A 17,495-nucleotide genomic window follows, 5' to 3' on the forward strand; every position below is an offset into this window, starting at 1 on the left:
ATAATTGATATTATAGTGCTAGTCAAGTTACAACATATTGTTAGTGTTAACCGAGTGCCTATGTGTTAACTGAGTAACAATAATTTCAACAAGGTTTATATTTTGTATTGACATCTAAGGGATCTAGGATTTATTTTAGTGGTAACTAATTAAACCCTTCCCTCTTAGTTACTCCTCTTATATTTTTGACAATTGGTATCAGAGCTTTTGCTTGCAAAGAAGGTTTCAAATACCTAAGCTAAATATCAAGATGTATTATAGAAGAGAGATTCCCAAGTTGAGCAAAGATAACTTCAAGTCATGGAAGGAACTTATAAAGCTACATCTTATGACCATCAGTGATTTAGATCTTAAATATTTGAATGCTTAGTATAAAGCTCCTAATGGAACAATGGCTATGGAGGAGATTGTTGGAAAGAAGAAGCATAATATCATGATGATTGACATTGCATCAACTCGTAACTATGTTAAATTTGATGAGGTCAAAGGGTGTGCTGCTGCTCATGAGATGTAGACAAAGCTAAAGGATATCAATGGAGGCAATGATAGTGTGAGAAGAGAAAAGGTGAAAATCTTGAGAGGTCAATTTGATCAGATGAAGATTAGAGAGGATGAAAAAATTGCAAAACATGTTGACAAAATCAAAGCTAGTGTCAGTGCAATCAAAGCCTCTAGAGAGAAAATTGAAGATGTGACATTATAAGAATGGTACTCAAAACCCTTCTTCCTATCTATGTAATCAAAGTGTCAGCTATTCAAGAGATGAGATTTGATCCAAATAATAAGATAATCCTAGATGCTCTAGTGGGAAAGTTGACAACATTTGAGCTAGATAACTATGATAATTATGTTCTTGGTTCTAGCAATCTTGAGTCTAAATTTGAAGCCAAGTTGTCACTCAAGAAGAAAGCTACAAAGTCTAAAGGAAAAAAAACTAAAAGTGAAGAGAGATAATTATCACAATGATCTTGAAGCCATTGAAGCACTACTTGCAAGAAGATATCCCAAAGGCAAAGGAAAGTACAGAGGTAAAATTCCTCTAATCTATTTTTCTTGTGAAGAAGTTGGTCACATTGCTACAAGGTGTCCAAATAGAGAAGACAAAGATGAAAAGAAGAATAGTAAGTACAAAGGCAAGCAAAATTTCAAGAACTACAAGGACTACAAGGACAAAGGTAAGAAGTCTTATTTCATGGCTAAAGATTTAGACAGTAGTGGTGATGATGAGATGGTCTATATTGTTGTAAAAGATGAATATGATGATGAAGAAGATAAATTGATAGTTGTTGTTCTCATCATATGACTGGTGATAAAATAAAGTTTGAACATATGGAACACTATGGTGGTGGAAGTGTAAGATTTGGAAACAATGAACCATGTTGCATAAAAGGAAAAGGTTGTATTTCTCTAACCAATGAACTGAGATGTGATAATGCTTATTGGATTGAATAATTGAAACATAATATAATGAGTGTGGCACAATTGAATAACATTGGATTCAAGGTAGAATTCATGAATGGGAAGGCCAAGCTGCTAGATGGAAAAAGAAATCTAGTTGGGTCTGGTAACCAAACAAAAGGTAACTTGTTCTACCTAGATCTTAGTGAAAGTTCATGTTTCATTACTCAAGTAGAAAAAATTTGGTTATGGCATAAAAGGTTATGTCATGTGAACTTTGATAACCTGGTCAAGATAAGCATAAACAAAAGAGTAAGAGGTATTTTTAGTCTGAGGAAACTTGATATGGGTCTATACAAAAACTATCAAATTGGTAAGATAGGAAAGGCAAGTTTCAAGAGAAAGAAATAAGAAAGAAGCTAAAATGTTTGAAGCTTTTCAAAGTTTAAGTGGTATCTAACTAGAGTTGAGAAAGAAACAAGAAAGAAGCTGAAATGTTTAAGATCAAATAGAAGAGGTGAATTCATTTCTAATGAATTCAATGAATTCTTCAGTGAAAGAGGAATCTAAAGACAAGTATCAACCCTTGGTACACCTCAATAGAATGGTATAGTAGAAATAAGGAACAGATCAATCATGGACTGTGGAAGAGCCTTGATGATATAAAAGAATGTTGCAATCAAATAGTAGAAGGAAGTAATCAGTACAAAAATTGATACCTTGGACATAGTACAACTAAAGAAAGACTCAAATCAAACTCCTTATGAACTATGGTATGGATACAAACCTAATGTAAGTTACTTGAACATATTTCGTAGCAAATGTCATATTTTGAAGGAGACTAGGAAAGGTAAATTTGATGTCAAAAGTGATGGAGGCATATTCCTAGGATACTCTAGGAGAAGAAATTCATACAAATGTTTGAAACTAACCACTCATATGATCATAAAAAGTGCACATGTGAATATTGATGTGTTTTCTAAAAAGAGTGAAGAAGAGAGCAACAAAGAACTTGAAGATTACATAAAGTTTATTTACTTTGAACATGATACATTGCCTAATCCAATTGGAAGTCAATAGAATTCACCTCTAAAGTCCCAAAAATCTCTAGAAGCACCTGAGTTAGCCATTGCAACCTAAGTCATAGTCTGAAGGACTTGAGTCATGGTAAGAGGTTACCAAGTTGTAGCCAGTGCAACTTGAATCTAAATCTAAAGGACCGGAGTCACAAACAGTGGGACCTGAGCATGATGCAGAAGATCATGGTGAGGTAATATGTCAGAAGGCACCATGCACCTGAGTAGATCATTGGAGATACATCATATGGTACAATGACAAGGATCAAATTAAATTTTACCAAGTTTCCACAATCCATTTTAAGAACATGATTTGTCTCTAGATTTGATTATGTGTATAATTTTTAGCATCAATGTTTTGGATCACACTTTGTGATCCATCATTAGGATGAGAGAAATGTAAGAATAGAAGGATAAAATTGAAAGGTACATGGTTTCTTACTAAATTTGAACCTAGAACAACTAAAGATGCTTTGGATAATGAAAGTTGGATTGAAGCAATGAATGAAGAGATAAAAAAGATAGAAAATGAATAAGACCTATACTCTTATTCCTAGACCCAAGGATTAGAATGTAATTGGCACAAAGTGGGTGTTCATAATTAAGATGAATAAAGATAGAGAAGTTTCAAGAAACAAAGCAACAATAGTATGAAAAAAATATTCTCAAGAAGAAGGTATTGACTATGGTGAAAAATTTTCTCCTATTGCAAGATTAGAAGGTGTAAGGACCTTGCTTATGCTGCATATAAAGGATTTAAAGTGTACTAGATGGATGTGAAATCTACATTCTTGAATGAAATTCTAGAAGAAGAATTTTACATAGAACAACCTGAAGGTTTTGTAAATCCTAGCAAAAAAGATAAGCTTTGTAAACTGCAAAAGCATTGTATGGTCTCAAGAAAGCTCCTAGAGCTTGGTATGAAAGACTTCATAATTACTTGATGAAGATTGGTTTTCAAAGAACAAATGGTAACAACAACCTATACATCAAAGAAGGACTAGACAAGAAGATTGTGTTGAAAGAAATATTTGTGGATGATACATTGTTGACTAGAAATGATGATTTGTGCAAATATTTTAAAGAGGAAATGAGTAAGGAATTTGAGATGTTAATGTTTGGAGAAATCAAATTCTTTTTTGGCTTGCACATTTAATAGAAGAAAGATGTACACTAATCAATCTAAGTATATCAAGGAGATATTGAAGAAGTTTGGAATGGAGGATTCAAGACTAGTTGGAACACTTATATCTACTAGACATAAGCTTTCCCAAAATGATGATTCCAAGGAGGTAGCTCAGACCACATATAGATTAATGATTGGCAAACTTTAGTATGTTGTACATATTAGGCCTGATATTGCTCTTGCAGTTGTTATGGTGGCAATATTTTTAGCTAATCCTAAAGAAAATCATATGATGGCAATAAAGAGAATCATGAGGTATATGAAGGGTACTAAAGAGTATGGATTATGGTACAAGAAAGGAGGAAAATTTTAGATTTGAAAGCCTTCACTGATACAGATTAGGCAGGTAGTGTTGATGATAGGAAGAGCACAAGTGGTGGAGCATTCATTCTTGGTAAAAGACTAGTGTCTTGGACAAGTAAAAAACAAATTGCATTTCCTAGTCTACTGTAGAGGCAGAGTATGTTGCAACAGTAGTTAATTATTCCAATGTTGTTTGGTTCAAGCAATTGTTGGTAGGTATGAAGGTAGAAATCAAGGATCTAGTGGTTTATCTTTTGTGATAACACGAATGCAATTAATATATCAAAGAATCCTATGATGCATGCCAAGACCAAGCACATTGCAATAAAATATCATTTTTCAAGAGAATTGGTGCAAGACAAAGAGGTGAGATTGGAATATGTGAATACTAAAGAAAAAATTGTAGACATATTCACCAAGCCATTACCTAAGGATGCATTTTTCTATCTAAGAGGTAAGTTAGGGGTGTGATACCCATGCATTGGCATAGTGGTGTGCTAAACCAATTTTGGTCTATTGATCTTACCTAAAGTCTTATTGTAGTAGGCAATTCCAGTTCTAATAATCACTACTTGACCTAAGTGTAAAATGCAGAAAATAATAAATTTGCATTAATTGCATATGTTATTTAATTCCTAAATACTAATAGAATTAGCTAAATTAAGCCTATTAATTGTATTGATTTAATTACAACTCCTAGTACTTTAATTAAATTGAATTCACCCCTTTAGCTAATATACATTAGGAATTAAATGTATTTGATTTAATTAAATAACCTCATCCTAATTATTGAATTTAATTATTCAATTAATTAGATTATCTATTTATGAGGTGATATTTAACCTTTTTAAATCAAATATTTTCTCCAAATTCTCTCTCTTTAATTCAGAGTGGGAAACACTGAGTAGACTGAAATTAGAAAAGGAATTAGATTAGTTAACTTCTTATTACACTCATAAGCGATTAGCTAACTCCCTTTTCATAAAGGAATTTTCATCCTGACTAAATCTCATCTTCAATCTCAACCGTTCATTTAGTTTGATCTCAATTGTTGATCAAATTTTTGGATTCTATTTAAGAAACCTTTAACTCCTCATTTTGGAGGATGCATATGAATAGTATTGAACCAATGCCAAATTTTTGACTCAATCATTTGCATTCATAGCTTATTGCTTTCACATTTGTAATTTCATATAGTTTAAAGTGCATACAACTAGAATAATTTGCTTGTTTTATTCTTAGATTAATATGCTCATCTAGTTTAATATTTCATCTCATATAACTTAAAATCCTTTGTACTAGTGGTTTGGTTGCTGATCTCTCAACTCTAAGAATGGATAACAAAATCCAATTAGTTAGAAGGCAAACAATCAGTTTGTGGGATCATTTTGGATGAACAATCCCATGTTCATTTCGAGATGTTTCTAGCATATAATGATCATGTTGAAGTGTGTGATTAATTCCAAGGCCCACAATTAGCACATACATTTCTAGCACTAACCATGGGGTGACACAGCTGTGTGAGGTGAATGCATGCACATAAGTTATGAGATAAAGGTTTTGCTTCCTCTACCATTTTTGGTCATAGGGATAAAGAGTGTCTTTTTCCAGTTTATAAACTATCCAAGTTACAAACAATTGAAGGCCATACAAGAAAAATTGGCCCACATGATGTGTGACAAGGATAAACCAACAAAAACATACACTTTAGACACCCTTTGTCCATTTCCTTTTGACAAAAGTTTGGACATGCTTCCTTTTCCAAGATGAGTTGAGTTACCCAAGTATGAAAAATACTTTGAAATATGCGATCCCCAAGATCACTTGATGGAATTTGGTGCATTGTCTATGGAATACATGCACAATTAGACGTATCTTATGTACTCATTCCTATGGAGTCTAGGTGGTCAGGCCATGAAATGGTTTTTAAGATTTCTCATTGGTATTAAAATATTTCATGAGATTGCTAATATGTTTGTTCAACAATACTCTCACAAAATACAACATTTGGTCAACATACATGACTTGTGTAACCTCAAACAAAAGGTTGGAGAACCTTTCCTCACATTTATTCAAAGGTGGTGACAATTGTATACCAAATATTCATGAAAGATTCTTGAAATAGAAAAACTTGATATCTTCACAGATAATCTTTTTCCTGACTTTGGATATAAAATACAACTTCAAGGTCCATGCACCTTCAAAGATATCATTACACAAGCTATCTGAATAGAGGAGTTCATGATCAAAAAGGGAAAAATAACCCTTCAAAAGGACATTAAACAAGAATCTACCTCTAGTAAGGAAAAATCCAAGTATATGAACAAGAATCAAGAGGTAGTACATGATGGAATAGTTAATAACATTACTCACAAACTAGCTCAAATGGTTTTCAATCTCATAGACAACGTCAAAGCATCTAAGACTGCTAACAAATCTCCTCCCGATAAGAAGACATTTGGGAAAAAAATGAAGAACTCATCTTGGGTTTCACAATAAAGAGAGAGTACACACCTCTTGGTGAACCCTTAGATGTGGTCTATAAGACCTTGCTACAAAACTAGATTATTTCTCCATTGGATGATTCTTGTCCTTATGATCCACAACCATAGCCCACATGGTGGAATGAGAGTGCATTTTGTGAGTACCATCTAAACAAGGGTCATAAAACAAAAAAATGCATAAACCTATGTCATAAAGTTCAAGAGTTAATTGATAATGGTGAAATTGTTGTGGATTGACATAATAAGAATTCATACCACAAGGATTTTAAGGAGCCATTTCCAAATTATGAGAATGGAGAAATTTTTTAACAAAAGACTAATAACAAGGTCAAATATACATAGACCTATGACGATGATGTGATCAACATGATTGAACCTATGGACTTTGAAAATTATGATGTTATCATGAGTAAATAAAAATATGACAATAAAAAACTAAAAACACCATTTATCTTAAGAGGTGCTACATCTCCTACAACTAATCAAGAACCATCAAAATCTTGTTCCAATGTTGTTACGCATTCTTGTGCCAAGATAGTACTTAAAGGCCCTAGGCCTTCTGCTCTCAAGGTAGATCAACACAAAGAAAAACCTATTGCTAGTCCATCTAGAAAAGGTATGAAAATTGCAACATCTTCCATGGTTACCAACTATAGTATCCTTGACCAATTGCTATGGACAAGCACTCAAATAAAAATCTTTGAACTACTCAAAATCTCTCCTGCTCATAGGCAGATTCTTGATAAAGCCATCTATGAGATCTTAATAGGTTCTAATCTATGGTGGGTCACCTAACTTGACCTCACTACTTGTCCTATTCTAAAGAGGATTATAATTCTTTGAGTCATCCTCATAACAAACTATTGCACATTGAAGTTATGATACATAAAAAATGTGCATGTTACATGCTCATTAATAATAAAGCTGGTATAAACATTTGTTCTACTACCCTACTCAAGTAGTTGGGTTATTCTGAAGAGTCTATTGATCCTCATTGCAAAATAACCATCAAAGCATATGATGAAGTCGAGCATAAATCCCTAGGTCTTGTTGTGTTACCTCTTCAAGTTGGTCCAATAGAAAGAGATGTTACTTTTTAAGTCCTTTATATTCTATTAGCATAAAATATCTTGTTAGGGATACCATGGATACATAAAATGCAAGTTGTTCCTTCTGCATACCATCAATGTTTCAAGTTTTCATTCCAAGGCTCTGAAGTTAATATACCTGCTAATACTAGCTACACCTATAACATGCTCAATTTTTTTTTAAAGCTTTGTACCTACTAATAGGGAATCTATTGATCATCATGCCAAAAATGGAAAAGTCACTAAAGTTGACAGAAACTGGGATGGTCAAGTATCACATAGAACCTATGTTGTCTTTGACATCTCTTCCTAAGGCCCTCCATCATTATGGGAGACCATATTAAGTGAAGAGACCTTTGGTGCTATCACCTCAGACTAAGTTCAACAATACCTTTGTCAAAGCTTTTGTACTTCTAGAAGAGGAAGATGAAGATAAAGCCATCATTGCATGGATATATAGAGAGGAAACTCTAGTGGTTCTCATAGAACACTCTCGTGAGACTATTCTTGAAAAATATGGTCCAGGTCTAAGCTCATGAAATACTTTGGTTATGAAGGAAATGGTCTAATTGGACATAACAACAATGGCTTTCTTGATCCAATTCAAGAAATATGTAGATTGTCTTAGGATACAATACGTCTAGGTTTCAAGAAGATCCCCTTCCATCTAGGGATTAATAAATTCATACTAGAATCTGAAAGTTCATCTAAACATGAGTCACAAAATGAGTTAGATAATTATGAGGACAACTTTGATGATGAGGATACTTAGCCTTATCCAATTCCTTTTGATCTTGCTAAATTCTTTGTAGAAATAGATGACTTTGTACCATGTGTTAGCACTATGGATGTTGACAATGATTCTTCTAAGAATACAACCGATCCTCCCCATATTCAATAAGAACAAGGAGTCCAGTCATACTGTAGTTGTTGGATGACTTTGTAAAAGTCAAGATGATAATGAAAGTGGAGAATGATGGGTTCCCATCACTACTAGGGAATTCTATAGTCTAACTCCATGTAGCATAGATTCTTGATAGTACAAATTTGATTCTCTCTTAGAGGAAACTATAGAGAAGAATGTAGATCAAGTTCACATATATGAAAATTAGCTTGAAATAGGTGAATAATATAGGGTTCATTTAGATGAGTCTCATCCAACTAGTGTCAATGAGTCTTCCATTAATGTTGTTAGAACTCAAATAAATTTGAATACACCTTTGGATGAAAATCACTTTAGGTCTCAAATTACTTGTCCAAGCATTTGATGACTATACTATGAATGCCAGTGAACAAGCCACATCTCTCTCATTCACCTAGCTTGAGCTCATAGACAAGAATTCCAATACAAGTAGTGAAGTCCCTACATTTCAGAATGACTATGCTCTTTTTGGATACTTAAACATTATTGAACTAGTAACATCCTCCACCAATGAACATAGTGTTAATATGACTAAAGCTAATATCAAATATCTCAGCACACAAAAAAAATTTAAAAAATAGAAAGTCCAATGGTGAAAACCTCATTATGAAAGTATCATAACTTAAAATAGTAAAAATAAAAGATGTATCCAAAGGTGAAAACCTCTTTGAGGTGCCTACAGATGGGATATCTAATGCACTTCCTAATCATTTCTAGGAAATATCATCTGTGTTGATAGAGCAAACATAGTCAATCAACTTGGGAACAAAGGAACAACCTCACATGATACACCTTGCACAATCTTTATCTACAAAAGAAAAAGAGGAATTTATTTCCTTCTTTCAAGAAAAAAAAGATCAATTTTGCATGGACCTACTTAGACATGCCAGACTTAGATCTTATACCTCATAATGGATCATTTATCTATTGCTTCAAGATTAAAACTAGCCAAACAAAAGTTAGGAAAATGCATCCTCATGTGGCATTACTTGTTAAAGTTGGATTGGAAAAGCTTCTAAAAGTTAGTTTCATCTATGCTATTGACTATGTTGAATGGATCTCAAACATTGTTCCACTCTTCAAGCATAATAAATCTATCCAAGTTTGTATAGATTTTTGAGATCTGAACTTAGCATGTCCAAAGGATAATTTTACACTTCCCAGCATTGATATGATATTGGATATGATAGCAAGATATGAAATGTACTCACTCATGGATGGTTTTTCTGGTTAGTAGCAGATTAAAATTGCACTAGAAGACTGGGAGAAGACTGTTGTCACTTGTGCATGGGGCACCTTTTGTTGGAATGTGATGCCATTTGGTCTAAAAAATGTTGCTACCATATATCAAAGGGCAGTTACAACAATCTTCCATGATATGATGCATAAGATGATGGAGGACTATGCTAATGACACCTTGGTCAAGAGTACACAATGTAACACTCATCTTCAAGACTTGGGATCAATCCTAGATCAAATGGAGGATTTCAATCTCAGATGAAAACCCAAGAAATGTGCATTTGGTGTAACTTCTGGGAAACTACTTGGCTACATTGTTTCTGCAAAAGGAATTGAGGTGGATCCAGAAAAAGTTCAAGCTATCATGGAAATTCATCCACCCCATAATATCAATCAAATGAGGGGGTTGCAAGGAAGAGTTCAATCCATCCACAGATTCATCTCACAGTTGGCAGATAGGTCACAACCTTTCACTAAGACTCTAAATAAAGGTGTAAAATATGACTAGAACAAAGATTGTGATTAGATTTTGACGTAGGTAAAATAAAATCTTGCTAATCCATTGATCCTAATGCCTCCTATCTATGGAAAGTCTCTCATTTTATACGTCTCAATAAAAAAGTCATCTCTTGGTATCTTGTTGGTTCAGGATGACAATGATAACAATGAACAAGCTATCTATTATCTTAGTTGCACATTGATTTCATATGAACTGAACTATAGCATCATTGAAAAGGCTTTCTTGGTAGTTATCTTTACTTCTCAAAAGTTAAGACACTACATGCTTGCTCATACTACACGACTGGTTGCCAAAATTGATCCATTGAAGTACTTACTTAGCAAGGTAGCTCTAATAGGGAGGTTAGCCAAATGGGTCATGATACATACATTGAAAGGAAGGATACCAAAGAACATGTAGTTGTTGATCAATTAGTAGAAGCAGTAATGAAAAGTCTTCTTCCACTGAATATTGACTTTCTAGATGAATCTATTTTAATGCTAACACATCAAACTTGGGTGTTGTTCTTTGAAGGTTCCTTCACACAATAAAGATTCAGTGTTGGGATCTTATTCATAACACCACAAAAGTATTCATTTCCTAAGCTGAACAAGATTCTATTTCCTTATAAAAACAATATTGAATAATATGAAGCCCTAATTAATGGTATGAACATTGTAGTTGAATGGATAGTAGATAAATTGAGTATCTTTGGTGATTCATAGCTTGTAATTAACTAGGTCAATGATATATATCAGACAAAGGATGAAAATTTGATACTTTATAAGTGAATGGTGGATGATTTGAAGAAATACTTTACTCATGTCACTTTTCAACAAATTCCTTGGGAAAACAACAAGGCAGTTGATGCAATGGCTACTCTTGCTTCCATGCTACAGATGCATGAGAATGATTTCCAACACAAATTCCTTGTGGATACATTACTCTACCCTACTTATAATTCCCCTAAATTCCAAATGTTCTTTTCTATTGTAGGACATGACTCGTCTACTACCATCATATCTACTCTTACCTACATAACCAAATAATTTCAAAAAATCTAACCCAAAATGAAAAATGTCACCTTATCTATAGTGCTTCATGGTATGTTATTATTGTTGATGACTTGTTTAGGAGAGGTCTTGATGAAACACTCCTTAAGTTTCTAGAATCTGATGAATCCAAATGTACATTAATCAATGTATACAAGGGCATTTGTAGATTTCACTCTAACAGCTTAACACTAGCTCATAAACTTATCACAGTTGGTTACTATTGGTCAAATATGGAGAAAGATGCAATTGAATACTCAAAGTCCTACAAAAAAATGCTAGCTCATGGAGTTTGACTCATGCTCTAGCTAGGGATCTAATTCCATCTATTACATTATGGCCATTTCAACAATGGGCCTTTGATCTATTGGGTCAGATTCATCTATCATCTTCAAATGGACACAAGTTCATTATCACAACTACAAATTACTTCACTATATAGGTTGAAGTAGTCATCAGTTGGTCTCTATGTCATCAATTTTAGAACCAATCTCACTTCTTGGTCTATATTCTCAGACTTCTTATTTCTTTGAATCAACATGTTGCTTGCACATTTATTCAAAGAGGGAAAAATCTAATACCTCTAAATTGGCACATTGGTGTGCTGAACCAATTTCAGTCTATTGATCTTACCTAAAGTCCTATTGTACTAGGAAATTCTAATTCTGATAATCACTACTTACCTAAGTGTCAAATGTAGAAAGTCATTAATTTGATTTAATTGCATACTTTATTTAATTGCTAAATACTAATCGAATTAGCTAAACTAAACATATTAATTGAATTGATTTAATTACAAGTTCTAGTACTTTGATTAAACTAAAATCACCTTTTTAGCTAATATAAATGCGGAATTAAATGTATTTGATTTAATTAAATATCCTTATTCTATTTAATGAATTTAATTATTCAATTAATTAGATTATTCATTTATGAGGTCATATTTAACTTTTTATATCAAATATCTCTTATTGTTATCTCTCTTTAGTTTAGAATTGGAAATACTGAGTGGACTAAAATTAGAAAAGGAATTAGATCAGTTAACTCCTTGTCACACTCAGAAATGATCAATTAACTCCCTTTTCACAAAGGAATTTCCTATTCTAATTGAATCTCATCTTCAATCTTCACTGTTCATTCTATTTGATGTTGATTGTTGATCAAATTCTTGGATTTTATTTAAGAAACCCTCAACTCCTCATTTTAGAGGATGCACATGAATAGTACTAAGCTAATGCCAAATTTTTTACTCAATCATTTGCATTCATAGCATAATTCTTTCACATTTGCAATTTCATATAGTTTAAAATGTACAAATCCAGATTATTTTCTTATTTTATTCTTAGATTAATATTCTCATCTAGTTTAATCTTGCATCTCATATAGATTAAAATATTTCATACTAGTGGTCTAGTTACTGATCTCTCAGCTCGAAGAGTGGACATCAAAATCCAATTAGTTAGAAGGCAACAGATCAGTTTGTTGGATCATTCTGGATGAACAATCCCATGTTCATTTTAGAATGTTTCTAGCATATAAACAACATGTTGAAGTGTGTGGTTAATTTTGAGGCCCACAATTAACACATACAAGGGGTTATTTCCCTATTTGAAGCTCACTAAATGAAGTGTAGTAAAGCATCAGCTAGAGCATGTTGAAGATTAGCCAAGTTGATGCAGTAATGAATGATAGATTGCCTATGAATCTATACGTTAAGTACATTAATATTAACTGAATATTATCTTTGGCATAATATGTCAAAGAGGGAGAGTTAGTGTGTGTCATATCATTGAAATTTTGTTTGAAGAAGAAGAACTTGTTTTGATATCAAAGAGGGAGAATTTTTTATTAGAAGAAGATGTTGAAGATAGAATTTGATGATAGAGGAAGAAACTGAAGTGAGAGGGAGTTCACATTGAAAGAGGAGGTTCTCATGGATGAGAATTAGAATGAAACTAAGGATATTTTCCTACTTTATTTTTCTATGAAATTTCATTGTATTATATTATGTTGTGTTGTCATTATTGCCAAAGAGGGAGATTGTTGATCAATTGTATAATGTCTTTGATGTTATACAAAATTTTATATCTTTACCAATTAGTGTATGTTGAGCTCACTTGGGAAAGAAAGATAGTTTCATGTCTCTATCAAGCATTCCAATGTTTACCAAGTTTAGAAGATAGTTTCTTCTGAGTTCACTTGGATGTCGAAGAGAAGTTTATAGAAGTTGTGTTAACCGAGCTCACTTGGTTAACAAAGGAAAGTTGGATGGAAACAGTGTTAACTAAGCTCACTTGGTTACCAAAGAAAGTCTGTGAAGATGCAATGTTAACCGAGTTCACTTGGTTAACATAGGAAAATAATTCTAGTGTTAGTGTCTACCGAGCAGGGTCGACAAACAAAGGATTTTCTTGTTTTGGCATATTGAGTTTAATGGATTTGTTTGTTGGTTCTAGTTGACTAAGGAGATAAATATTAATTATTCTAAGGTATATCAAGCTAGATTGATAATATATGTGATATAAATATAAGTTCAAGTTGATGATTGAATGTATGTGAGAGAGTGGAAGATAAGAAGATGCTTAGAGAAAACGAATTGGAAGGATAAGCTAAATATCCTTGTTGGGCAGTAAAGATTAATTTTATCAGGAAGGATCAAGTATTTGAGCTAGAATTGATATCTAAAATCAGCAATATAGTTGCATCAAAAATTAGGACATATCATTGTTACTCTCTAATCATTGTAGTAGTGTATCAAATCTCTTAACAGAGTTTTCTTAACAACTATTTGCCAAATTCTCTAACAAGGTGGCATTTCTAGATTGAAGTGTTTAAAGACCTCTAGCAAGGCCAATCCTAATAGGGTGATTAAATCCCCTAAAAGGGTCACACCTAATAGTACATTTTGTAACCTTTAACATGGTTGGATCATAATAGGGCTCACTTCAGAAGAGTGAAAAATAGTAAATAGTTGCAATTGGTGGTTTTTCCCAAATTAGGTTTCCTTGTTAAATCTTGGTGTCACTTATGTTCATGCTATTTCTTTTATTTTTATTCAACTACATTAATTAAAATTAATCACAGTTAATATCTTAAGATCTACATGTTCAGTATTTTATGAGTAACAATTGATATTATAGTGCTTGTTGAGTTACATCATATTGTTAGTGTTAATCAAATGCTTATGTATTAACTGAGTAATAATAGTTTTAGTAGAGTTTATGTTTTGTATTGACATCTAAGGGATCTAGGATTTATTTTAGTGTTAACTAGTTCACCCCTCCCCTCTTAGTTACTCCTCTTATATTTCCAACACTTTGATGTGAGACAAAAGCCCTTTCTTTGAACTTTTAAATAAGGGAAATTTTTTTGTGGGTGCAATCTAGAATAAGAGATAAGTGGTGAATTTTATTTAATTAAAAAGGGAATATGTCCTTTTAATTAAATATGAACTTAGGATAAAGTTGTCAAACTATAGCATAAAATCAAATAAATGGATTTTTGGAGATTTGATCAAGGATAAGCATTAGATAAATTATGCAAAAATGTTAGAAAGGGGGCTCATAGTCTAGATGACCATTTTTGAGTGATTACATTTTCCCCTCTTTGACTAATTTTGGATATCTCTTGAGTGATTTGGAGAGAAATCATGGCATTAGTTGGCATTTTGACTCATAGACATCATTTCAAGTGCAGCCAGTTGCACAATCGACCACTCGAGTATAAGGCCCTAGTAAAGCTTCAAAAAATTTATACCTTTTGAGAATTTAACACATTTTTGTTAGGTTTCTAGGGATTTTTACAAAACTATTATGTGATACTTTAAAAGTATCACATGTATACTTTAAGAAGCATTGTGTGGTACTTTTGTTAGACACAATGTATCAAATGCTATTAGAAACATTTATCATATCAACCCTACCCAAATATTGTATGGAATAGTGTGAACTATCACCTAGCGGGAAAGTATCACCTGGGTAGTATAACAAGTATCATGTGATACTTAATCAACAAAAAATATCACCTGATTGTTATAAAAGTATCACACGGACAATTTTTTGGGCCTTTTTGAATGTTTAACATTAGATGTCACATTTATGAGCATTATTTTCTATTGTTTTGATCTACTGATAATGTTTTTGATCTATTTATAACTAATTCTAATGTTTTCAATGTTCATTTGACTTTATTTTATAAACCATCTTTCTTGTCGTTCTGATCAAGGCCCTTAAGGTGGTGGGGTTGTGCATCCTTTAGCATCTAGATGATGACAAGAAGACCACCATAACAAGTATGGGTTTGAGATGGCTGACATGCATGCCCCATATATAGGTGAACCATGGGTTGTTGACTACTTTAGTTGAGAGGTGGCATAAAGAGCACAACACCTTCCATCTACCTACTGGTGAGGGTACCATCATGTTAGAGGATGTATATTACATCCTTTGGGTACCATGGCACAAAGACCCTATGAGTATGATTTTTGGATTTTAATGCTCATTTGTTTCAAGTTTCTGATATCCATATGAGATGTACTAATGTGATGTTTTGCATGTCATAGGTTTACTATGATTAGACCCCAATAGAGGGGAGGTTGGCAGTGTAACAATTATTTCAAGATGTCACTATCCTAGACCACTACTTGAGCTAAGAGTGGCTCATAGATGAGTATGAAGGCTAGCACCCATTACCTTTCCTTCTTTTCTTGCCAGTTGCCTAGGATTTGGTTACTAACAGGGGCTAGAAGGGCTTCCCTCTACATTGGGGTAGATTGGTAGCATATTTGATTGGGCAGCCCCAAAGGATGGCATGGGGACCCACTATCCTCATTGATATGTATCATGAGCTTCATGAGATAGTCTACCAATCTGGGTAGACATGGACATGTAGTACAACACTAGCCTAGATATGGACTTGGGAGCACATTGTAGTTATCTGACCATGCTTGTAGCCATGAGAGCGCAGTGAGTCCTTCATTTTTAGATACACAGGGTTTATCCTATAGAGTCACAATGGGGATGTGACTTACTATCAGTGATTTTTTCACAAATTTACCTCCTTTTTCTGGTGACCATACAATTAGTATCATAGATGGCCTAACACATGGGAGCTTGAGTACATGTACTATATTTAGCCACTAGTTGAGAGGCATTCAAAGATCATAGAGGGATTTGTGATCAGCTGAGTATGACAGTAGTTCAATTAGCAATAGGTGATCTCGTTGGAGACCATCACCTATACATAGTTCCATGGTGAGGAGGGATAGGGATAGCTTCCCATGTTGGATTACCAGACTACATTGTGGGACACAACAACATTGATGTGGGAGCGTTTAGATTATTAACTAGAGTTGGCAGATGTAGGGGAAGATTTGACATATTTCTATGATATGCAGAGGCATCCTTTCTTGAGGTTCACATGACTAGATACACTACCTATTGTAGTAGGATAACTAGGGATGGTAGAGATGATGGAGGAGGTGGAGGTAGGGGTGGTAGGCATATAGAGGTCAAGGTATCGCTTGAGAAGGTGCAAGGAGATGGATGCGAGCCCCAATTGTGAGAGAGGAGAGCGAGAATGAGGAGGAGGAATGAGAGGAGCATCCATTGAGACACAAGAGATTGGGGAGAATGGAGCCATGAAAGGAGAAGCCTATCAAGGGAGATGGGTAGGAGAATGATTAGGATGTCATGATTTAGGACCTAGAAGTAGAGTTGTAGACAACCCAAATTACCTTAGTGTGTGAGATCAACAACTGATAGACAAGCGAGCACAGGGAGAGGAGCTCCATAGGGAGTAGGATGCTGCTAGGTGAGATTTAGAGCATCATGATGTATGAAACTCCTATTACTATGCTACATACAAAGGTTTGATGCCACCAAGATAGGGACTGCTAGATTACTCAGAGTGATTAGGGAGATCACAGGGTGCAGTTCAACCACTAGACAAGAGATATGGTCCACCTCCACAACCACCACCAACCTAAGAGGGTGAGAGTTAGTCCTAGAGTTAAGAGTAGTTCCAAGATGATGTCCTTGTGATATTTTTTTGTATCATATGTATTTTGAGACATTCATCTAGATTTTGGATCCCATATTGTAATGTATTGTGAAACATTTGATATATATGAGATATTGGATTCGATAGATGTACTTTGTATTTGTCTCATTTTATGCTCATGTGATGGTTAGATATATGGATGTTTCAACATTTTGAGTTTATGTTTCC

The sequence above is a fragment of the Cupressus sempervirens genome, chromosome 6 (genome assembly GCF_028749045.1).
Source record: "Cupressus sempervirens isolate cs-2001-9-10 chromosome 6, ASM2874904v1, whole genome shotgun sequence".
NCBI lineage: Eukaryota > Viridiplantae > Streptophyta > Pinopsida > Cupressales > Cupressaceae > Cupressus > Cupressus sempervirens.